We start from the raw sequence: 25164 nt of genomic DNA on the forward strand, positions 1-25164 counted from the left end.
CATTTTGGTCTCAAAAAGCTCAGCAGCACAGTTGTCTGCCTGGCCTGACTTTCTGACTCACTCACCTAAAAGCAGAGCAGTGGGTGGCAAATGATTCATGGTACATTTTGTTACCTAATGCTCTTTGGGTAATCACAGAACTGGCCGGACAACGTTCCCATGACTTTATCTGTTTACTGAAGATTTAGATGAAGGTCCAGAGAATGTGGACACTTAAACTAAAAGTGTACATAATGATACCAGATGGTATAAGCGTATTCAGGTTTGAACTCCCGTCAATACCCTGATGTTCCCAAATGGTACAAGCAGGTACTTCTGCCCATGATGAGAACCCGAGGGGATAAGAGTACTCAGAGACTTAATGTCAGCAGAGAATAGATGTGAAAGAGCAGCACTCACACAATTCAAGCTGGAGAAAAAGCTTTATATTTAGAGTTTCACCGTGTTCTGAAGTCTAATACTGACTGTGAGGCAGAAACTGTTTGTCCTGCATTGATATATCAGGAACTCGTCCACTTACTGCTGGACAAATGTGACATGAACAAGATAATTATCTTCTCAGCAGACAGACAATATCTGCCTTTTGTTTTAAACAAATCAGTCATTTTTCAAGTAAAAGTTCTATTTCTAGGTTCTCAAACGTGAGGATTTGCTGCTTTTTTCATGTATGATGGTAACTGAATATATTCGGGTTTTAGACTGGACAAAACAAGACATCATATTGGGCTCCTGGGAATATTCTACCATTGGTCTTAAGAGTAACATATTTGCCATTTACTTAAACTAAAGAAAGACTTAGAAAACTGAAAACTGTAGAAAACAGCCTGTTTTCACTCTCTTGATGTGTTTCTGCAGTAGACATTTTGACATGAGTGGTATGCTGAATGTTCACACTCGGGTCCAGCTTCTGGATTTTCCCAAAACCTTTCCCAGCCTCAGCAAGCCCCTTCAAACCAAACTCCACATATAAACCAATGGCCCCCACGAATAAAAGCACACACTCACAAAGAGTTGAGTTCAGTCACTGAATCATAAAAACCTTTCCGCTGCACCTCTTAGTGTCGCCGCTCATCTCGTCTAAAGAGCCTTTATGAACGACAACAACAATGCCGACTCTTGCAGTGTGTTCTGGTTTGGTGCCAGCCGTTCCCCTTTTGAATACGGACGCCATTGAGTCCATTCACTGGTCTTTCTTCTCTGGTGCTCACACACACGAACAGCCTTAAATGCCCTGGACAAGGTGTGAGAGGGTGGTTCTTTGTGGAACATATGAGCGTTAGATTGATCAGTATGCTGAGCTGCAGCTTGGCAAGAGCAGACAAATGACACATACAAAAAACTTTACTTACCTCAACCTAATTCTAACCTGAACCCAAAAAACAGGCCTTTTAAGCTCTGTCCCCAGGTGAGGACCGGCCAAATTGTCCTCACTCTCAAGGACTGAAAATTCAAATCCCAATTTACTTTTAGCTGTCCAAGGTCCATGAGCATTAATGCATTAGTCCCACCCCTGACTCTGTGTGTGTGTGTGTGTGTGTGTGTGTGTGTGTGTGTGTGTGTGTGTGTGTGTGTGTGTGTGTCTGTGTGTGTTTTCTGATTGCTGGGGGGGGAGGAACAAATTGGATAAGTGCACGAAGCATGAGCAAGCGTCTAGGAAGACACAAGAACCTCTCTACGAACCACTGCGATCTGCAAGTCGAGGGTCGTTTGACTGCTAGCAAGCTAATCCAGCAAGTTTACTGCTGGCAGACCACTATCTGGGTTTGACGGTGTTGTTTAATGATTTCTTTTTAATGAAAACAATGTCGTATATATTTTTATTATGTCGCATTATATACTGTTCCTCCTGCATTGTGAACAGAGTTGGAGAAAACAAAAACTGAAGGGATCCTTAAATATAGTTTTCCAAATCTGATTAGCGAAAAGTCCTGTTGGTTTGAATATTCAGGGAGGAAGTTTATCTAATATTATATTCTGCCTTTAGTTGATGTTCAAATCACAATTTCACAAAACTAAACTTTGAAAGGGATAAAGTGACACGACAGACAAACATCTGCCTAAGAAACACATATGATGACTGAGTTTGTCATCTTTGAATGTCATGTTTGGGGTTTTGTATCCAGGTGACTTAGATATTTAAATTGATTTTTTTCAAACATTCCTTCGACCGAGGCCACCTCCTGTTTTTCTCCTCAGTGACAGCATGACTCACTTTCTTCTTCCTTTGTCCCCACTCTCTCAACATCTCACTCATTATCAGTCTTTCACACAAATGTATATTTATTGTAAAACATGTTAGAGACCTTTCCTCTTTCCGTGAATACAATATAAAATAATGTTCAGTGAATTTTTCTCTTCAAAATCGTCATCTGCCTGAAAAATCCCATATCAGCCGGGCCCTAATGATGAGGTTTGATCGGGTCGGATTTCTTTTCTTAAGTTTTCAGGGATCACAAAAAATAAGATAGAGATGAATCTTTGGTTTTAAGACTATGAAAATGCACTGATCCGGCTGAAAACTCATCAGGAATATGTTGAATATTTTGCATATTCAGTGTACGTAAACAAACTCTGCTGCATCTCTAAATTCTTCACACCAACAATCACATCAATAACTCTGAGATACTCACACACACACTCACACTTATTGCGACTCACCCCCCTCCTTACAGTACAGTACAGGAGTGTGTGTGTTCCCATTTCATGAGTGTGCACGAGTGTATATTTAGGCTATGTGTCAAAAAAAAAAGCAGCATCAGTCCGCTTTGCATGTTAAGAACCGCAGCCTAATTCTTAATGCCTGTATAAATTAGCCTCACCATGGCAACAGCAGACAAAATGGGATGCAGTGTGTTACGTAAAACAACGGTTATGAGCCAACTGCCAAGAAGTAGGACACACACCCTCGTGTTACAGGGCCGCGGCTTTTAAAGAACCAATCCTTCATTTGGAAAATAACTTTTACAGATGCTGCTTTAAATGTCATCAAAAGCATCCGTAAACTGCTTTTCATTGTGTTTCTAATTTAGTTTCTTTGTATTTAACGTGTCATGAAGTGAAGATAAAAATAGGAAGACATTAAAGAATAAACCAGCGAGGAGATATGAGAGAGAGAGAGAGAGAGAGAGAGAGAGAGAGAGAGAGAGAGAGAGAGAGAGAGAGAGAGAGAGAGAGATATTTGACAGGAAAGAAAAGATGCAGCAGTCTAGTTACAAGATACAAACAATCAGACCTCTGTTAAAACAGAACAAATACAAGAGATTAGTGATAACAGACTGTTTACATGACTGGAAATAGACTAACAAGCTCCAACGCACCCTTCAGGTTGCAGGCGCATGCTCAAAGCTGCTGAGTTATCACTTGATGAGTCAATGTGACTTGTTCACTGCTGGTGAGGCTCCAAACTGGGCTAAAACTGGCTGCAGGCTACCGTCCCTGAGCCGAAAACATACTATATGTTTTCTTTCTGTCCTTTTATTTTCTTGTAATCCTGTTTGAAAACTGAAAACAAGAGCGAGGAACCTGACAGAGCTTGGTTTTGTTTTACATGGGCGCATCGGCTTGTCGCGGACCTCTCAAGTGTCTCAAACAGTCAAAAAGAAACAAAAGTAGCTTCACTTCAGTCCATTTAGCATATTAAACTATAAAAGCAGTGCATGCAAATCAAGTTTCCTCAAATACACCCTCAGAAAAAACATTTAAGACTTGCAGCAAGACATCAACTCTACAGATTACAGACTGTCTACATAATTCCATGCATGCATAAAGTGCACAAGATTAATTTTGAGATGAAAGGCAGAATGTTTTAATCCCACTTTCATCACGTGTCTCATTAACCTGCTGACCATTTCGGAGTGAACATGAAACAGCCTTAAATCCAAAGTTCCCTGCAGGTAAAGTGTGCGACATTGACAAATCTGCCTGCGGAGCACACAGAGGCCCATAATCACTGCAGAGCCATGTTTATGAAAGATGACACCAGCGCGGTGCACACGCAAATGTGATTCTACAGTCCTATACAGCAGAACGATCATGATATTGCTTCAGGATTTGGCCATTTATAGCTGCTTTTACAGGGCAAAATAGCTCAAGGGAAATAAAAAGCCTCATTATCAGTGCGGAGGAAAGAGTACCATTCATATTCACTGAGAGGATTTTGAAAACGGATGCTATAAAAAAGATAAAGGGAAGGAACTGTTGCAGAATGACAGTGCTGAGGAGAAACATGCTCAGATAACCTTGTGAGGTGTGAATGAAACAAATCTAATAACGGTTGACGGTTCATAGAATAGTCAGCAACTTTCTCCTCCAAACTGGGAGAACGTTCGATGTACATATCCTGTATATATAACAATGTATTAAAGAAATGCTTAGCTTTCTGGCATTTTTACACTTGTCTTTTGTAATCTTTAAATGCTCCTAATAAGCGTATGGCACACTTAAATTTAAAAGAAATCCACCTGGTGTTGAAACTCAAAAATATTCAATTCTCATATTTCTGCTAAAAGTCTGACCAACCATTTTATTCGGTTCGAATAAAATGATTTGCTTAGCTTTCTTTTCATCCGTCATCTCGAACACAGTATTTCTCAGTGGACCTGCAGGGGGAGCGTCAGAGATCAGGCGGGGGGAAGAGGGTGGGACTGGAAGGAATCGCTGTGAGACATGCAAGAAAGGTAAGAATTGCTTTAAATTACAATGTGTATATGAAAGGTGTTGCTTGTAGCGATGAACCCACAGACAATTATCACTACACTTTCAAACTGGCCAGATCGCTGTATTGTTCACACTACACAACCTGCTGTCTTGTAATCTGAAGTCTTGAAGTCATTCATCATCACATGACTGACACTGACGCTACAAGATCTCACCAGAAGGAATAGGAGTATGTCTGGCCTCCAAACTATGTTTTGTCACGTAAACACACTCAATTTTTTTATTCCAAATATGGATGTCCGCTAGAAACGCACGCTCCAAGCTCTGGGTGCACTGATTTAATGGCAGCAATAAAACAAAGAAGAAAATGAAGACTTTGGGGTGTTGTTGTTGGCACATGTTCACAAAATAGTCTATTTCCACACGTCTTCTCTATTTATAGCCTGTTTTCTCGAGGTGCAACAACTTTGGTCAGTACTGCAAATGCAATACATACAGTAAAGGTCATATTGTTACAGGCGATCCCTCCCCCAGGTTTCCTCTTAGAACATCTTGCATGTACAGGTAACGATATCTAGCCTGCCAGATATCTTCAATGTGCTGCCAGGCACCAGCAAGCCCCTCGGCTTACTCAAAGCGCTTGTTTACCAAGGAAAACACACACACACACACACACACACACACACACACACACACACACACACACACACACACACACACACACACACACACACACACACACACACACACACACACACACACACACACACACACACACACACACACACACACACACACACACACACACACACACACACACACACACACACACACACACACACACACACACACACACACACACACACACACACACACACACACACACACACACACACACACACACACACACACACACACACACACACACACACACACACACACACACACACACACACACACACACACACACACACACACACACACACACACACACACACACACACACACACACACACACACACACACACACACACACACACAATCATTTGACCTGTTGACAGTCAGGAATTCACCAAAAGCTTTGAACCTGAGAATATTGACTCTGTTATGGCTGCAGTCACCTGGACTCTGTCACATGACAAAGACAAAGAGTCATCAGCTTGTGATTCCAGCAATCCCATCACACAGACAAAACCCACGAAAGAAACAATGGGCAATAGACATGTCAACATGTCCTGTATGACGTAGGTATGCAGCGATGATAACTCAGGTACAAAAAGAATCAATGGCTTGGTCAATACTCATCTCAGATGTGAACAATGCCTCTTTGTAACAATCATTTCAAACGCACACAATGGTGGAAAATTCCTGAAGGAACAAAAACAAAAACGACAAAAACAATAAACGGACAAAGACAAAGCAACTGATCAGTCAGCTTGTGCAACCCTAAACAAATGAAAAATGAGAAAGATTAACTTGAATTTGCCAAGATTTGGAAGTATTTACTAATGAAGATAAAAGCACACTGCTACATTAATTCATCAAGAAGAAGAAAGTTAAGCCATAAAGGGATTAGAGCAGTGGCTCTCAAACTTTGTACCCCCTCAGCCATGACTTCAGGTCTAGACGGACTGCTCTAAATATTCTCCTCCTGATCCGCACTTTGAGCCTAGATTGAAGTGTTTTTAAACTAATCACTCTCTTCCATCACAGTTTAGGTTGTGACTCATGAACGTGACTACGTAGCAGGCAGATATTGAAACAAAAATATTACAGCAAATTCTAAAAGTTTAAGTATTTTCTTTAGAAATGTTGTAGTAGTTTGATAGTTTTTTTATTTTATTTTGGAGATTCTTTCGAGTACCACCAGAAAGAACTTGAGTACCACCAGTGGTACACGTACCACAGTTTGAGAACCAGTGGACTAGAGAATAGTTTGACTTATTTGCTCTCTTTACGAAACTTAGATTGCTCTGTCTGTACAGTTAGCTTAGCTTAGCCTAAAGTCTGGAAACAGGGGGAAACAGTTAGCCTGGCTCTATCGAAAACTAACAAAATCCACCTACCGGCACCTCTAAAGCTCACTTTAGAGTAATATCTCATTTGTTTTAGCCTTGATTCCTTTTTCATACTAAAATAAGCTAAGCGTCTGCTAGCAGTGGCTTCATATTTCCGAAGAGACCCGAGAGGGACATCATTCTTCTCATCCCATTCAAAGCCAGAATGGAAATAAGCATATTAACCGAACATTTGATCATTTGTTTTTGTTCATGTAAGCTTCACCCTGTGTATAAGACCTTATTTTGCCCAAACTAATCACGCAGCCTGAAATCCTGACCCAAATAATCCAAATCTTCTGATCTCAGACACCGTCCCAGGGAGAATGATTTACCAAAAAAGCTCAACATTAAGGTGGTCTAGAAATAAAATGAACAAGAATCAGCTGATGGTCAGTTCAGTCATCTGATGTGGTTTGGCAAAGTGTGTGTGTGTGTGTGTGTGTGTGTACATACAATCACATTTTCTTTCTCCACAAATCGCTATGTTGCCACTGTAGTCACTCAGTTCTGATTATAGGTCAGCAGTGTCCTCGTGGGGCAGTGCGTGCAGGAAAAATTAAGGCCGGGATATCAAGTGGCATTTAAATGTACAGATGATCAGATTAACTGAGGCATGTCTGGACCGAAGTTGCACTCAGGCAGCTGCTGCTGACATTTCTGCAGCGGAGAGCAGCGAGTAATCACCGCAGCGAGAACTGTAAGCCATTCCAGTAAAAGCACAATCCAGATTAAGGGAGTATTTTATTAGACAGTAGTAGCAGAAAGAAGCAGCAGCTGAGATGTACAACAAGGTCTTTAAATGCTGCGGCCCATGAAGGGTAGTGTCATGACAATATCATCACCACTAAATCTCATAACGCGGCACGAGCGCAACGACCGTTTTACCAGGATGATCCAGTCAGTATCAATTCTGCTTTGCAATTAAAACATAGCAAACAGCCTGTCAATCAAATGACACTGACATCCATATTTCAGTTTACATTGGAAAGCCTCTAGACCAGTTTGTAAGATCTGACACCAGACAGTGACACCATAACACAGCATGCAGCTACTCAACACAGTATATTTGGCTGCAGGAGTTTGGCTCTAGGAGACGTGGATCCCACTTTTAGAAAGCCTTTGCTGCAGAACTAGTATAATATATTTGCGATGGTTAATTCATCAATCTGTCTTGTTAACCTCTACTTGACGAACTCCACTGATTGTACACACATCACAGTTTAGTCTTTGAGAGTACTACAGCATATGTGAAAAAAGTTGTGTATAAACTTTTGTGGCTGCAGTGGAGCAGTGTGAAGTCGTACTTTCCGCAAGTGATGTCACTCGAGTCAGCGTCGTTAGGTCTGAATGAATGAATAAATAAATCAGCTGGTTTGGGGAGGAGAGTGAGCTTACCAGTCCTCTGCAAGCCGCTCCACATTCTGCCACCACATTCTGCTCAAGGCTAAATTAGATGAGCATACGACGCTCTGACTGAGCTGTCTGCAGTTGAATTGCATTATGGGTAATGCAGGTGGCAGGTTTTGACAAGAAAGTTTAAAAAAAACAAAACATGGCGCTGGTCCTGCATCACTGATTTGAGCCTTGAAAAAAACAAAAAACAATTTGCTAATTACTTTTTCAAATGATCAATTCTATAAAGTCTGTCTATAGAATTTCAGAAAATAGTGAAAAACCTCCATTCCAGTTTTTTCAGAGTCCGAGGTGATACCTTAAAATGTCAAAACAAATATATTCAATTGAATATGATTTAAACAAAAGATTAGGAAAACAACATTTCTTCCATTTTCACATGAAAAATTACTTTGATTATCAAAGTAGTTGATAGTTTTTCTGCTGATCGAGCGATTAGTCGAAGAATTGATGAGTGAAATAATCGCTGCTGCTCTACTGTCCATCTTGAGTCATCAAACGTCTTCCAGCTGCAAAGAGAATATTGACGTCACATTGTCGATGTAGAAAATCACACCAACAAACAAGAAAAGGAGCTCTGATGAATGTCTGACAAATTAGCATCCTGCTGCACTTGAGCCAGCACGAGAACCCACCTGCTCTTCTTCCTTGATTTGTCTGTTATGTGTGACTCTGATTGAAAGCGACCCCCTATGCTGCAGCGCTGGAATGCAGTTACCATAACTGGATTTCTCGGGTTATTTCGGCTCCATTTGTTATTTTTAGCAGGAAAAGAAAGACAACATTCCTTTTACTGATAGCTGCTACTGTGATAATAAAAGCTCAGAGTGCTTTACAGCTTTGTGTGAACTAGCTGGCCCTGGGAAACCAGCCAGATATCATCATGATGTGACAGTGTGTGAAAAACTGCACTACTGTCCATCCACACCAACTAACACGAAACAATTGTACGATTTTTCTATGACAGCAGCCAAACAAACGTACTACGGCTGACATCCATGATTCATGTGTGTCATATATTTTGTTTCTTTCTGGTTATATCTATTTCACAGTCCAGCATGCACACTCCCCCTTCACCAGCTATGCATTAAACACCATGGATGTGATTAACAAAAAGAAATCATGGTGGATTTCTGTCCCACTTGTTCCTTTTGCAGCCTTGACGAATCCATTACCATAAAGTTAACAACAGAATAACAAAGTGGCTGGATAAAAAAAGAAAGACACTCGGCAGTGAAGCAAGAAAGGATAAAAACACTTCCATGTGTTCCCGAAATGAGCTCTCCCCGGCAGAGAAATACACTTGAGGGGATAATCTTCTCCCTAAACTGTGGTTTCACAGTTAAATATTTCAACTATCTGTGGAGATTATGAATGAATGAATGTATTTATACATCAAGCTTATATAACCAAAAGAGGGTAGGTTGAAGCCAAGGCTTATATACCCCAACCCCTTTTACCTTAAAAATTAATACAACATACCAAAGGATCAGATCACAGACATTTGAAACTAATCAATACACAATTTCTGATCACAACAACATAAATTATCACACTGTTTGGCGTAAAGGAGCTGGAGAAATGGAGTGCATTTTGAAGCTCTTCTACCATGGCTGCTTGTGGAGACTAAAAATTAAACACATCATACATCTAAGTTGTGCACAAACATGAAGTCACTACTTCAGTTCACACAGTTAGTGTTGATTATTTGATTATGAAATAGGTGTAGTTCTATAGAGAGTCGTGATGTGAAAAGTGCATGGATGGATGACTGAAAGGGCCTACCAGGCCCAGGCCCAGGGTCCCGTAAGGTTAGGGGCCCTAACTTATAAAATGTTGCTGAAAAAAATCCCACAAAACTGCCACGAAAAGATAAAAATAGACACAAAAAGAGCACACAGAGAAAAAAATGATGGTATAGAAACGTAAAATGTCTAAAAATATATGCAATACCAGCAAAAAAAGATGGAAAATGACAAATTGATGCAAAACAATTACAAAGACATACAAAACCACTCAGAATGGACGTAGGATGACCAAAGAGACTAAAAGTAGACTCTTTGAATTTGGGCGTCTTGTTCCTAGATAGACCGTAGGGGCCTCTGACATGTCTGTGCCCAGGGGCCCACAGTCTCATAATCCTCCATGGAAAAGAGTAAAGAAAATGGGCGAAAACAAACAGCGACAGTAGAGACGCACAGCTGGATGCCAGAAACAAGGATTCAGACACTGACAGTAAGAACACGCACGTCTGTGGACGATGCTACAGATAAGCAGTTACACAGACACTGGTACATGTCATGCATTTCACACTTTAAAGAACTGATCATCATGTGAACTCATTCACCTGCCTGCTCACTAACACACACACACACACACGCACAGACAGCTGTTCACAGATTTGACATACACTGGTAGCACACATCTGGTCCCACTGAGTTCTCCTGTATGGATTACTGCCACTCTTTATTCTGTTTTTTTTATAGCTTGTCTGCTTTTATCTGCAGCGTAAGACTGAGACCAAGCGGGGGACGATAAGAGGGAGAAAGGGGCGGACATGCAGAGAAGGTCAAGAGACACTCAGAAACACCGTGTTCCCAGGGTGCTGTAGCCTGGTAAGCATATGTGCTTACTGCTGCAGCATTATTTATCATTTCACATCATCACAATCACAAAGAAAGACAAACTGCACATCTATAATTAGAGGTCAGGTGAATCATGTGCAACATTATCCAAGTCTTTGGTAGCCAAACAAATCATTTCTTGCTCCAAATGTCTTGTATCTACATGAGTATTGCCCTGTATTTTCCTCAGGCTATCAATAACTGAACAAATATAAAAGTGAAGATGGATCTCACTCTCTGTTTAGTGGCACTAAAGACTTTATTAGAGTATAACTAAATTTCATTTGACCGTTTCCTTTACAACAGTCAAAAAAACAAACTTCCATTCTGGTGTGACATTTAGTGATCCCACGCCATCCTGCAGTACCACCCGAGGGCTGCAATTAATTATTATTTTCATTATTAATTAGAAAGTAGAATATTTTTGGCAATGTCAAATGTCAGGTTCCCAGAGCGTAAGGTGCTGTTTACCAATTGTTTTTCGTTGTTTTTCAAAAAACTATGAGATTCAGAAAGGGTCAGCAGAGAAAGGCTCTTATACTCGCATTAGAAAAACTGCAACCTAAAAATGTTTTGCAATAACTAACTTAAAAAGGGCTAGTCCGCAGATTCAGTATTTATCATCCAAAAAATGATGGAACTTGTTAGAGAAGATTTGAAAAACAAGGGTCCAAATTGAAGAAGCATGGGCAAGATAGTCTGACTTTGAGTTGAGCTAAAAAAAAAGGCTGGATCCTACAAATCCCATAATGCAACCTGATCCATCATGGGACCCCTCCTGTAAATGCCCACATTATTGAAACTCCATATCCACTGACCATACCCACTGTACTTTGAGCTACTGTACAACAGTGATATTTTGGGTAATTATGATGGAACCCAAAACATAATCGTCGCAGCTGCAACCCTGAAGGATGCCTCACGATGAAGGAGTGGCACCATCCTTCCCCCTCTTCACTCCTCCTCAAATCATTTATCATCACACAGCTGTGTGTCACGGCCACTCCCTGGCAGCTGGATAAAGGGAACACCCACTCTCCAGCGGCTACGAAAACTCAACTTTGTGATTAAAGAAACTAACTGCAAATCTCCTCTCAAAAAGCTGCGAAGGTGACTGGGATTGAATGTGACCACAGCGCTGAACTTCTGCACAAACGGCGAGGAAGAACAGCGAGAGGCAACAGAGAAGGAAACCTTCATAAAGAGACAAGAGGCTGAGAAGAAAAGTGCGAGAGATCCATCACGTGGTGACAGCGCATGTACACCTTATTACGAGTAACTATGAAGAAAACTGTCAGGACAGCTGGCACCGGATGGTTCACACACCAAAATTGTATTTGTATGTTGTTCTCATGCTGGCAAACAAACAAACAGACATGACACACAGACGTGGACCAATAGTGTCTCGTCCAGCTGCTGGACGCTGCAGAGGGAGCACACTTAATACCAAAACAGACAGATTATCAGATTAAGACCCTAAAACGCTTATGGTAATCATAACGCTGGTACAGCTCCCAGCTGCTCCAGCCAGAGGTGTGTGTGTGTTCCAGTATGTCAAAAATCATGTGTCGGGCATGATGTCTAGTGTAGAGCATGTGCCATGTGGTGCATAGTGTCCCCTCATAGCACGGTTACACAGTTGGAAGAGAGGATTAAACACACACACACACACACACACACACACACACACACACACACACACACACACACACACACACACACACACACACACACACACACACACACACACACACACACACACACACACACACACACACACACACACACACACACACACACACACACACACACACACACACACACACACACACACACACACACACACACACACACACACACACACACACACACACACACACACACACACACACACACACACACACACACACACACACACACACACACACACAGGGAGGAGGTAAGAATGGGTTCAAGTCATAAATTCTCTTTCTGTATCCAGGAGGAGAGTAGAGGAAGGGGGGAGGCAGACAGATGGGAAGGGACTGTAGGAAGCGGAGGAGGGTGGATGAAAGGGAGGGAGGAAAAGTGGTGGAAAAATAAAATAATAAAAAGGTAGAAAACCCAAGGGTGGACCACAACCATTCACACACACATAGAGCTTGGCACTCATTAGTCCATTAGCAGAACATAATTGTTCCGGTTATCGTTTTTCATACATCACTGCCCTCTCACTCATGCACTCAGCACAGAAGAAAAAATACACAGACTCATGTGCACATTTACACTTCGCACAAACCATTTGTATTTGTGTATGTGTGTGTTTGTGTTGCATTTGCTGACTTTCACGTGATATATTACAAACTGCCAGTGGGCTGTACACACTCCACAGATGATGGTCAAGCAGCACTGTCCTCAGTAACTTATAGGCTTGTTCTACTGTAGCTGCACTCACTGGTACACAGCTAAGACTGCGCGTAGTTTATACAACTAAGTGATGTATAAGAAGCAGAGGGTGTGTGAGGACAGCTGAGCAGACACAAGATTAACTTTTCTTTTCTTTCATTTCATCTCACACCTAGACGAACAAGATGAGAGTCTACAGCCACACTAACAGTGGAATGCTAAGGTTGGCATGGTAACAAGCCAACAATAACAATGTGAACATGTTGATGACAGCAGGTATAATGTATACAATGTTTAGCGTATAGTTAAACCTCAGTTCTACTTCAGGTTTAGCATGCTAACATTTTCTATTTAGCGCAAACACAAAGTACGGCTGAGGCGGACGGGAATGTCGTGATGAAAAGTCTTAACATGCAACCCTGAACATATCTAGACATTACACGAAGGAACTGTATGTGCGAACGCAAATGTCCAAATCAGTTGGACCCAGCATTAAACTGACTTTACCTTGCCAGCTCCGTAAGTGTAATCCCTGTGTAATCTCGGTTTGATTGAGAATGCACGGTGAGTGAGTGGACATGTTAATGACGTTTATATCGCCAATGAAAATCTCTACGGAAGAGATGATGGGAAGATTCGGGAAGTTCTGTCAGAAAGGGCCGACGCCGAAATCATCAGACAAATTCAAAGGAGGACTCGGATGTTTATGACCAAAATACCAATGGGCTATGTAACTGTGGTGTAACCCACGTCATGACCTTCCTTCTGCACCTCCTACCCAGTCGCTACCCTTTGCCTAAACCGAACTAACACTCTCTGGAGTTCATATGAGACAGCAGACAGTTAAGGGGGGGTCACCAGTCACCGGAGTCACAGGCATTCTTTCTCTGGGGACCATTAATGTCAACAGTTGTTAAGGTGTTTGACTTTGGGCCGGTGACATGGATCGACTATCCCATGCAGCCATCAACTCTCCAACTTGAAGTCCTTTAACTCTTCTCTCTTGTTCCGCCCTTCCCATCTCATCTCCCTTCCCCAGTAATACCGCCTCCAGTCAACCTTCCACTTCCTGCCTCTGCCCCTCCCTCCACATACTACTTAACCCCAGTGAGACAACCACAACCCACCTATTTGACACCAGAAATTCCAAACACACACAAAATACCTCCTATCCCCTCTGAGGAGGCTGTGATTGCGGAGCAAGACGAGTCAGGGCAGGCGAGCAGAGCCAGACCACCATCTTGAGAACAGATAACCTTTGACCCAGAGCAGACGGGACAGCCTCTTCTTTATCAGAATCCGGTGTATCTACGTAAACCACAGTCCAAATGGAGATTCGTCATAGTGAACTCTGCACATGATGAATCACTTTTCCTCAAACAGACCTGCTCCAAACGAGAGTCGTGTGAAAAGAGAACTAACTCGGTTTCTAAAATAATACCAGTTTGTCTGCACTGAAAGAGACATATCAAAACAACCGTCTTCTATGTTTGTGAACAGAATGACCCAATTTCCCCAAAGGGAACATTAAAGTTTCATCAGAGAACCAGAACAAAATCAACTTCTCGCCGGTTATATCAAAGCAGCTTCCCAGACGCGGACTCAGGGTCGAGTTAAATTTGGAAGTTTGGATCATGAATACTCAGCGGGAGATTTGACTTCTTTATTTAAGGCGGTTTAATCATTTAGCTCTCACAGTGAATCCGGAGCGTGAAATCATTTCTCACCCCTTCCCAATGGAGCACTTTAATATTCAGCAGCCTAAACACCTTATGAAATAACTATCAGCTGTGAAAACTTTAAGGAGGCACTCCTCCTGTAAGAATGAAGAAACCACACATATGCTCACAGATGGAAAGACATATGTACATAATGCAACATGTGCTGCACACAGCCACCCACCCAGAGGTAGGCATTATTCCAGAGACGTGCAAGTGGGTGTTCTTGAGGAAAGGAGACGGTCAAGCGCTACATGTGTGAGACGTCAATAGTCTTTAACCATTAAAGTTGCGGCTGCTTGCACAATGCACTTCCTGGTCATATTTCTCCTCCTTCTTATTCAGATCTAGATATAGTTGTGCCTGGCCGTCAGTGAGGGTAGAAAAGTCAGAGGCTCACCAAAGTATTTAGGATTCATCATCTGGAAACCATGAATATCTGTATATAACTTCACACCAATCAATCCAACAGTTGTTGAGATTGTTCAGACTGGACTGAAGCGGTGGATATTTGCTCCCATGACTATTTGTTTATTTATTAGGCACCCCATTAGCTGGTACAGTAGCCACCAACTAGTCCTCTTGTGTCTACAAGAAGCATAATAACAAAATACAAAACAATTACGTATCATATACAAAACACCACACTAGTCCCATATTTACCAACACGATTATCCTACAACTGCTGAAAAAATGTGTAATTAAAAACACACAACATTTAATGAATTTCAACATTTACAGTCTAATGACCTTTAATCTAATCTTTATTCTGAAAAAAAAGTTCAAGAGAGATGTTTCCTTTAAACTGTCAAGTTTCTGGCCTAAAAACCTATTATTAGTTGACCGCATTAACCAAATCTTACAGCACCACCAAGAAAAAGCTTTCTGTTTAAATGGGTTGGAAAGTGGACATGCAAACTTTAAGAGTTTAGTCAAATGGCCCGCTGGATATTCGGATGCTTATCAATAATGTTGCCACGAGGGAAAACTGAGCAACCACATCATGATCATCATCAATTGCTATACTGCATGATGTTTTGATTTCAGTTGGAGGATCATGTGCTCCTTAATGGAAAACTAACTAACGAACTAACTAACTTTCTCTTATATGATAGAAAACAGAATATGTTTGGGGTTTGGACAAAGAAATATACAGTTCCAACATTTTATGGACAATTGATCAAGAAAATTTGACTTAAAATTAAAATGATTATTGGCTACTCCAGGTGATGTTGCCATCCTTTTAAAAATCTCATCCAGTTCACGTCAACATTTTTGCAGTGTCGTGTTTAAGCAGTTTGGGGGAAAACCCAACAAAACGACCGAGCGTCTGAATTTCCTCCAAACCACACAGTCATAATTCCTTTAATGAGACTTCGGAGAGAAAGAGGAGGCAATATGTGTGTGTGTGTGTGTGTGTGTGTGTGTGTGTGTGTGTGTGTGTGTGTGTGTGTGTGTGTGTGTGTGTGTGTGTGTGTGTGTGTGTGTGTGTGTGTGTGTGTGTGTGTGTGTGTGCGTGTGTGCGTGCGCTTGCTTGTCCCTGGATAAGTGAGACGAAGAGAGTGAAAAGGAGGAGGGAGAAGAAAGAGGGGCAGAGACTGAGGGAGCAGATGCAGGGAATGAAAAGCAGCGGCTGGGGTAAAGTAGAGAGAAGGTGAGGGGAGTCTGGGAACAGACGCTTGTCTTGCATCCCTGCAGCCTCGTCTCGGCTTGGCACAAACACACTACCCTCGTTTCCAGCCCCCTTCAAACAGCTTAGCCGGGGCCCAAACAGGCTGGCAGGGAAGCAAAGCACTTCCACTTAACCATATCAAAGTCAGCCTGGCGCTGCACTGAAAGAGCATTTAGCCCTGAAAAATGCCTTTTTTCTCAGAAACAGCATGAACAGCCAGGAGGGGGAAAGCCTAGCTGCAAAATGCATGCTTATATGGGGGCGAAAGCTTTTCCTGTTGTTTTTGTTTTATTTCCAAATGTATTGGAACTGAACTGAGAAATGAGGACTCGTGCTAGCTTGACAAATTGCTGCTTTTGATCAAACTGGAGGACATGCAGCTGAAAAGATAACGTCGGCTCAGTTGGCAGGCTTTTAAAGAGGAGAGGATTTTAAAATATCAAGGAATTCACACTTGTCTCTAGGTAGTTTAGGATGTTTTTTAAAGCCCAGGAAAAGAGAGATTTGCAGACCATCTGGCAGGTAGAAAGCTCTTTTAACAACTGGAGACGTCTCCTGACAGAAGAGTCAAGGTTGCTCACTTTGCAAACAGACAGTTGGCTCCGGTTGAGCTGGCAGATCCACTGTGGGTGCTATCAGTGTACAGTACATGACAAAAGACTCATGTCCTTTGACCTCCAGCCTCAACAAACCTGAAGGGGCATTTTCTCACATTTCACATGGGCATCACGAGTGTGTCCTTTTGTACACACCCACATGCAGAGATACACACAAACACAACTACTGACAGAAGCTGCACATTTCCCCCTAATTTAAACTTGTTTCACGTGCCCCTGGGTAAACCACAGCCACCTCAGGGCAGGACATTACTCACAACATATCATCTGTCAAAAGGAAGGACCGACTAATCACATGGAAAACATACTTAGAAGGCTGGAAATGCTCTAAAACAAAAACAAACAAAAAAAAAATCCCCTTTTTTCACAGTTTTATGCATTAAAATCCTAAATCCAACATATTTTCAGAAAAGCGTTCATACAACTGACTAATCCTGTGCACCATCCAGAGATTTACGCGAAGAAGTAAGAAAATCTTAAATATTTGGTGATTTAGAGAGGAGGTGGTGAACTCTTTACGCATCGCTGTGATCCACTAACCTACTGCCCCGAAGAGCGAGTTTTTTGAGTCACAGCTGAGAGAAATGAGTTGTTCTTTTCTGAATGAACACCGCACAAGCCCGCGTCACTGGTCTCTGCTTGAACTCACCTCTGCAAAACTTCACCAGCGGCTCCTCAGCGGCGTCTGTGCCCGTCTACCTGCGCCTCTCCATCCATGCGTAAATTAAACAACAACAACAAAAAGTGCGTTGTCGCTCTCAACGCAGATGTGTTTGCTGCTGTTGGAGGTGTAGATTAAAGAAGAAACAACCTCCCAGAAGAATGAACCAGCCGTCCCTGGATGATGGATGTTCGACGTTTTGTTCCCCGGTGAGAGTCGGTGTAACGGCCGTGCAGAGCAAACACTGAACCCCCCTCACACACACACATTCCAGCTTGTGTTTGCGGCGCTCCGCCTGAACAACGGCGAGCCAATCAGAAGCGGAGGATGTCATAGAGAGGGCGGGGTCAGCCTGTTTTGTGCCCCCAATACATCCATGGTATGTGTGTGTGTGTGTGTGTGTGTGTGTGTGTGTGTGTGTGTGTGTGTGTGTGGTAGCGTAGCACGTGCGTGTGGGTGTATGTGCACGCGCCCTGGAAGCACGAATCAAGCTTGGATTGGCCTGTCCCTTTGTCCCTGTCTTTGTCTGTCTGTCTGCCTCTCAAAATCCAATCAGAGGAGATTTATTGGTATGGATTTTGGCTTACTGACAAATATAGATTACATGTTACAGATAAACAAGAACATGGAAAGTAAATAAATAAACCAGACGAAAAGAAGACCTTCAAGTTTCTTTGGATATAATCCCTCTCTCCTTTCCCTCTCTGTGTTTGACGAACAGAAGCATCCCTTGAGGTCATGAGCTTAAGTGCCCCCCCCCCCTAGCCCCCACTACCACCGGTCTGGTAGTATTGTTTAATGATAAGTATTTTGTTGGTCTCTGGGCAATAAGTATGGTTTACCGGATGTATAGTGCTGGGATAAAGCCTGGTGTCAGGCCCCTTCTGCTATCTCAGCTGTCTATTTTGCAAGAGCACCTTAGAGCCGCCCAAGACGATTATGATTGGTTTAAAGAAAAACACACAGGCCAGAGCATGCGTCATACGTCAGTTGTATAAAAATATGTTTGTTCATGTCACGTAACCTGCTCTAGGTGTAAATGTTACTCCGTTATTTCATTATTCCGCCTCGCAATTCTGCAGCAGCCGAGGTGGACACAGTTTCCATTCACAGGGCATCAAATACCGCTGCTCAGAGCTCCAGGATAAAGCAGCACATAGTGTGTAATGTTAACATATCTAATGTTAACATAACTGTATCTAGCAAAGGATTTATTATATTATATTACATTATACTATTGCTAGCAACTGCAATATACTGTAGTTTGTGGTTACGTTACCTAACATAGATCGAATTGTAACGGTTATATTTTTTGGTTAAGGTTTTGGCTCTTTTAAACCGATGAGACATGCTATTGTATCCGGGTGTACACTGTTTCCTGTGTCACATGCTTTCTCCTAGCAGGTGGCCCAAGGGAGCCGACTGGAGGAGGCCGGTCTGAGCCTGGAGCTCTGTGGTCAGACCCTTCTCCAAAAATCCAATGGTAATAACACCAAGAAGTCATTATGAAATCCCTTCCTCTACTAATACCAACCTGATGGATTAAAAGGGACAAGCCATTTTCTGCTCCCTTTGCTTCTTGGAAGGGCGAGCTGAATTGGATTTGTATGGACTCAGCGGAACAGCATATCCACTTATGGGGGGCAATTATGCTGGCAGGAGCACCTAAAGACTAGTCACTCTACATAAAACCCAAGTTGTCCCACAGAAATGTGTTTTCCCTAGGCACCTGTGTGCTTTGCGCTGTTTGTAGCTCCTAAAGATAGAATTGTTTGCGTATTTTACGGTTCCCCTCCATGTAATTCAATTTGTCCTGAGGAAAGTGATCGCTGTAAACCCACTTGAAGCAAACGGATTGAAAAGGTAATTTTGGAAAAGCTCCCGTTGTTAAGCCTTGCAATCACAAATAATCACGTCATAATTTTCACAACCTGTCAATACATTTACGAGGACAAATAAAACTTCTTTCAAACACTGGTAAAACGCTGCTGAAAGCAAAAGTTTAGTTTAGTGAACATGAAAGGTCTAAATTTAAACCCACAAGGCTGAAAGCGTATCATCTCTCTCTCTCTCTCTCTCTCTCTCTCTCTCTCTCTCTCTCTCTCTCTCTCTCTCTCTCTCTCTCTCTCTCTCTCTCTCTCTCTCTCTCTCTCTCTCTCTCTCTCTCTCTGTCCTCAAAAAATGGCCCTGCTCCTGTACAGAGTACAAGAGATAAATGTTTGAGACAGTTCATAAGGCGACAGCTGGTTAAATCTAGTGCTCAGGCGTGGATTCACCCTGCAGGCTGGACAGGTGTGCAAAGAGAGAGAGAGAGAAAGGAGGCCCAGCTAATGCCTGCAGCAATACAACAGACTACAATGCATTGTACAGTGTGTGTGTGTGTGTGTGTGTGTGTGTGTGTGTGTGTGTGTGTGTGTGTGTGTGTGTGTGTGTGTGTGTGTGTGTGTGTGTGTGTGTGTGTGTGTGTGTGTGTGTGTGTGTGTGTGTGTGTGTGTGTGTGTGCAGAGGTAGGTATTTTTACTCAAAATATGGGGATCTGGGGGTTTGAGATCCAGGGATAACAGGATTCGCCACATAATGCAGCTACAGACAGTAACTGTATGGGTAGTTGACTCATCTAATGCTGACGTTTAGCAAGTTAGCTAACTAGAACACCCTAATAATTAACTAGTCCTTAAACATTTCTGCCATTTCTTTGGCAATAAAGACTACAGCTCCCATTATCCCATGTGTTCTACTTCACAACGGTGTCAAGTTTTGATCAAGAGACCCCAAGTAGTGATTTTCCACCATGGGTCCTGGCGCTGGAGGGAGCCTGAGCTGGGAACAGCAGCGGGACACTAGTGGATTTTTCACCCCTGGTCCTTCTTAGTGTGAGTACAGCTTGGCAAGAAAAGTAACTGTGTGGTTTCAATTTTGAAAGAAATCCTCTTTGTTTACAATATGCCATAAGGAAGACACTAACAACCTTAAAAAAACCGCACTGAGAAAGCTTTCCTCAGAGGGTTTTTGGTGTGGAATAAATAAGAATAGCCCTTTCTCTCCTAGAGCAAACACAATCCACAATTCTTCTCCACCGCGTTCAGTTTTGGGTCACTTTCTCTAGTTCCATCCAGGTGTACTTCATTTCCTTTTGTCTCTAAGTCTATTGACCTCCAGCTGTTTTTCTGAGTCGCCCTCATTTTCTCTTCCTTATGTCTGTCCGGGGGACATTGGTTTCGTGCTTCCACATGGTGTGTCCGATCCAAACCCCACTTCCTTTTCCTCCCCGAAGTCAAATGAGGTGCTGAACATGCTGAAAGGATGGGAATAGTCAAGTAGAAGCTCCATACTTAGTTTACATGATCACAACTCCATCCGCAGAGACAGACTATGAGATGTAGTTGAAATCTCTGGAAAAAGCTAGAAGAAGGTAACCTGACTTCGCCAGATGGTTTGATTTGCATAAATCTGGGAACTCTCGTTTGGAGATATTTTGGGAAGGGGCGAAAATACTGGTTGCTGATTGGATAAATTATCTGTCTATCTATCACCAACACACGGACCAAATCAACCAATAAGATCAACGAAGCGTATGACGTACTGTCGAGGCAAAGTAAACAGTATGTCGGTAAAGGATATTTGCAGTTTGTGTAACGCAAATTTACGGATAAAAAGCCCATTTTCAGGTGTCCGGTCCATATTCAAACATAAGGATCCAAGAGAAGCGGAAACCGCCATGTTGTTTACAATGAACAGTCGCTTCCCCTTGTGTCACACTTTGACTCGCCTCAAAACCAATGTTGATCGGTTCGGTCGCTTGGCAAACTTCTTCAAAATTTCTCTGCCGCACGTTACCAGGCTGATCTGAATTAAAACACAATTTACAACTACACCGACAATTTATCAAATGAATGTCATGGGTTGTGAAGGCAGAGGAAAAATTTAAACAAAGGCAACAAAAATAGTCCCCCTTCTTCACAGTCCAGCTTTTGTGTCCTACTAATTTACTGCAGACAGACAGACATACCTGTATAAACACCTGGCAAAGCACTCAAAACCACCTTAGTGGTACAGTAGTTCCTGCTACAGTAGGTGTCTCCAGGACCACATTTTGTCGTAATGACACACACACACAGATTCACAAGTTGAGAACAATACCAGTGTCACTTTCACGGCTGGTAACAACATGAAAGCGCCATAGTCCGAATTAAGACGGAAAACTTGCCTCCATTCAACCAGAAGCTGCGTGACTGTTGAGCCGACCTGGCAGGATAAGCACATCACCAGTATGATTGTTGTCAGGTGGGCCTTTTACATTTGCGTTTCGTGTGTGCACTCCTTGTTTATTTGTCATGCCGCTCGTGTATAAGATTGAGAAACTATTTCTTCCTGGAGTCTCCGCTGGTTTCTGCTAGCAACCTCACAGGAATAATAAGACTTCAAGGAAATAATGCTGCACATAAGTCCCCTGTTAAACCGCATTGTGTTCGTATAAACGCTTCAATTTTGTGCGGATTAAACAGACAAGATAAATCATGTTAATTTGTGAGATTTAGCAGTGCTGGTAGGTGGACAGAGCCAGGCTAGCCGTTTCTCCCTGTTTTCACTCTTTATACTAAGCTAAGCTAAACGGCTGCCGGCTGTAGCCTTATATTTAACATAAAGGTGTGTTAGGTATCTCATCTAACTCTAACTCTAAATTTCCAAAAAGGTCGATAAACTAAAATTCCTTTAAACCAACTAGAACAAAATCCTTTTTAGGGCCTTTTCCTTCCTCATAGTCCCTTAAAACTAAAGACTGGCAGCAGCAGCTCCACATGTTCTGCTGTCAGTGATCCTTCCCAAATCTATTCAGTCACGCACCTCCACCAAACTGACCTCGTTCCAGTCTTTTCCTGCCCAGTTTCTTTCTCTAATCAAATGTTCTCTGAGGAGTCATGATTGTAATGTCAAACGCTACTCTCTAAAAAATGTAAAACTACACTCAGCTGCCTTCCTCTGTACATGTTACTATGAAATTCTGGGTAGAGCACATTCAGGGAACTCTGTAGGGTTTCCATAAGCCCCTCAGCTAGCGCTAACACACACACACACACACACACACACACACACACACACACACACACACACACACACACTCAGACACACCCCTCTCTCGTCCTCCTGGACTCTCAGCTGCTGAACAGCTCAGCCTGTAATTATGGCTGTCATCAACAGCCTCTGACTAGCAGCTATATTTACTAAAGAACCAGCACGCACAAACACACTGAAACACATACACACTTACACCTGCAGCTACACATGCACACAGATATAACCAGCTATTTGTAACAGTTGCCAATCAAAATCACAACAGGTAATTTAGCATCGGACTAATCTGCATCGTCGGCTGTAATCCTCTCAAGAATTTTCTAAGGAAGCAAAAATTTCACTCTGGCTCACATTCAGTGTCAGGAACAAAGTTTTATTAACTCTGGATCAAAACTTTAATGTCAGCAACTTTAATTTTCCAGCCTTCCCGCTGTGCTCCCCTGTTTTCAGTCCAAAGATATTCTGTTAAAATAGACAAAAAATCACAATGGAATTGAAGGAAAGTCACAATATCGCCTTGAAAATGTAATTTTATATATTTTAAAACACAGCTACACAACAGTTTGTGTTGGAAAATCTACAGTACTTATGTAACCTTTCGAACAAAAACACAAAAACAAAAACAATACCTTGTTCAATAACATCTGATACTTCACTAATTCTAACATGCGATCCAGTTTACAATATATCAAGCTCTCCTTTTCTTCTTCTCCTAAGACACTGTTGATAAAAAAAAGACAATTTCAGAGGATTGTAAGATTTGCAACGGTTGTCAATGCTTTCCTCAATCCATCTTGAATGTGTTCCAGCTCTCTCTTAAACAGTCCCTTTCTGATTCATACTGCACTTTAACACACTTACAATCTTGAATACTTATTTTTGGTTGAAAGATGTTATCGAAATGTTGTTCACGTTGGTCCTTTTGCAGAATATTCATGACCCACTCAGATCAGTTTCCTGCTCTCTCTCTCTTTATTTAGCAGAACTGTAGATCATTGGGTATATCTACAAACAGTTTGCACCCAGGTGTGTGTGCCCATTCATAAACCCATTCATACACGGATGGTATGAATGAAACCAACACCCACTGACCTCCCAGCAGAGAAGTTCCTTTCCTCCCGTACCAGACACAACTGCTGTTGGTCACCACGATCGATCTCCTGCTCCGCATGTAGCGCGGCATTGAAGCACCTTCTGTCAGAATTCTCCTTTGTGTCATTCAGTGAAATATTTCTGCCCTTAATCCATAATCTTCATTTTACTACTTTGCCCTGTCTTCCAATCATGTCCTTCGTCTCTGCTTGACAACGTCTGACCACTGGACCAGGATGAGTCAGGAAGGACACGTGACTGGAGGGCAGGAAAGTCAAGGCAAAGGGATGTACAGGCACAGCTGACGGAGTGTGTGTCAGAGTGAGAGTGTGTGGCACTAAAATGTCAGAGGAAAACGTTCCTCTCCGGTTACCAGCCCTGTTTAGGTTGACTCATTGTTGGACTTCCCTAGCTATAAATGCTGAACTTGAATTAAAGTAAAGTTCTGATGTACAGAACTCAGGTTGAGTTTCTGTTTACAGCAGAGACATAAAGAGACACACAATATATTCTATATGTATCTACTGCATTGCTTTGTAATTGAAAAGCTTTGATATGTCTGCAGATAGTTTCATTTTATTCTGTGTGTCTCAACAGAAGTGAACCAATAACAGGCTGTATACTGCCCTGTGGCAAGGCTCCATGATGTGGCTCCTTTGGTCTGTAATGACAGGTTGCTTGTTGCAGGTAGAGCCTCTGCCCTGAAGGGCCTGGAGACACGTCACATGTCTGCAGACTGCAGGTGCCAACAATAAATTCCACCAGTGACCTCACAAAGCAAAGACATGATGACATTTTTTGCCCCAATTATTTTAACGTTTTTTCAATGACTTCTGACTACTCCACACTTTATAGTTGCACTAATCATTTGTCAGATATTGATCAAATGACTAAAGGTAATGTGAAAGGGGTCATGGTGAGAAACCAACAGTTTTGCAAATAAGTCAGCCGTAACAAGTTTAAACGAAATTTCTTCTGCTCCCAGAAAACCATAAAAAAAATCAGTTAATGTAGCTCTAAATTCCAGGCTCATTGGACAAATAAGAGGACATACTTCTGTTTTTCATGATAACTATATTAAAATAACAAGCAGGACTTTTTATAAATATGCTACTGTTTGGTATAAGTCAGTGAACAACTGGCACAGAGCCCAAGTCTTACACAGGCAACCATCAATTATGATATTTCATAAC

General features: G+C 42.2%; 1 protein-coding gene across 3 annotated transcripts in view; it reads right to left on the reverse strand.

The window, feature by feature from the left end:
* Positions 1-25164, reverse strand: part of ripor2 (RHO family interacting cell polarization regulator 2) — a 66373-nt gene that overhangs the window by 26546 nt on the left and 14663 nt on the right. The window contains exon 1 of one of the 3 annotated variants that reach the window (XM_083925821.1): positions 17795-17930. The exons of the other annotated variants lie outside the window; for them this stretch is intronic. The gene's annotated coding sequence lies outside the window, so the exon portion shown is untranslated. Of the gene's footprint in view, positions 1-17794; positions 17931-25164 lie in introns of those variants that run through there. 3 annotated transcript variants of the gene reach the window in all.

The sequence above is a fragment of the Echiichthys vipera genome (assembly GCF_963691815.1).
Source record: "Echiichthys vipera genome assembly, chromosome: 13".
Taxonomy (NCBI): Eukaryota; Metazoa; Chordata; class Actinopteri; order Perciformes; family Trachinidae; genus Echiichthys; species Echiichthys vipera.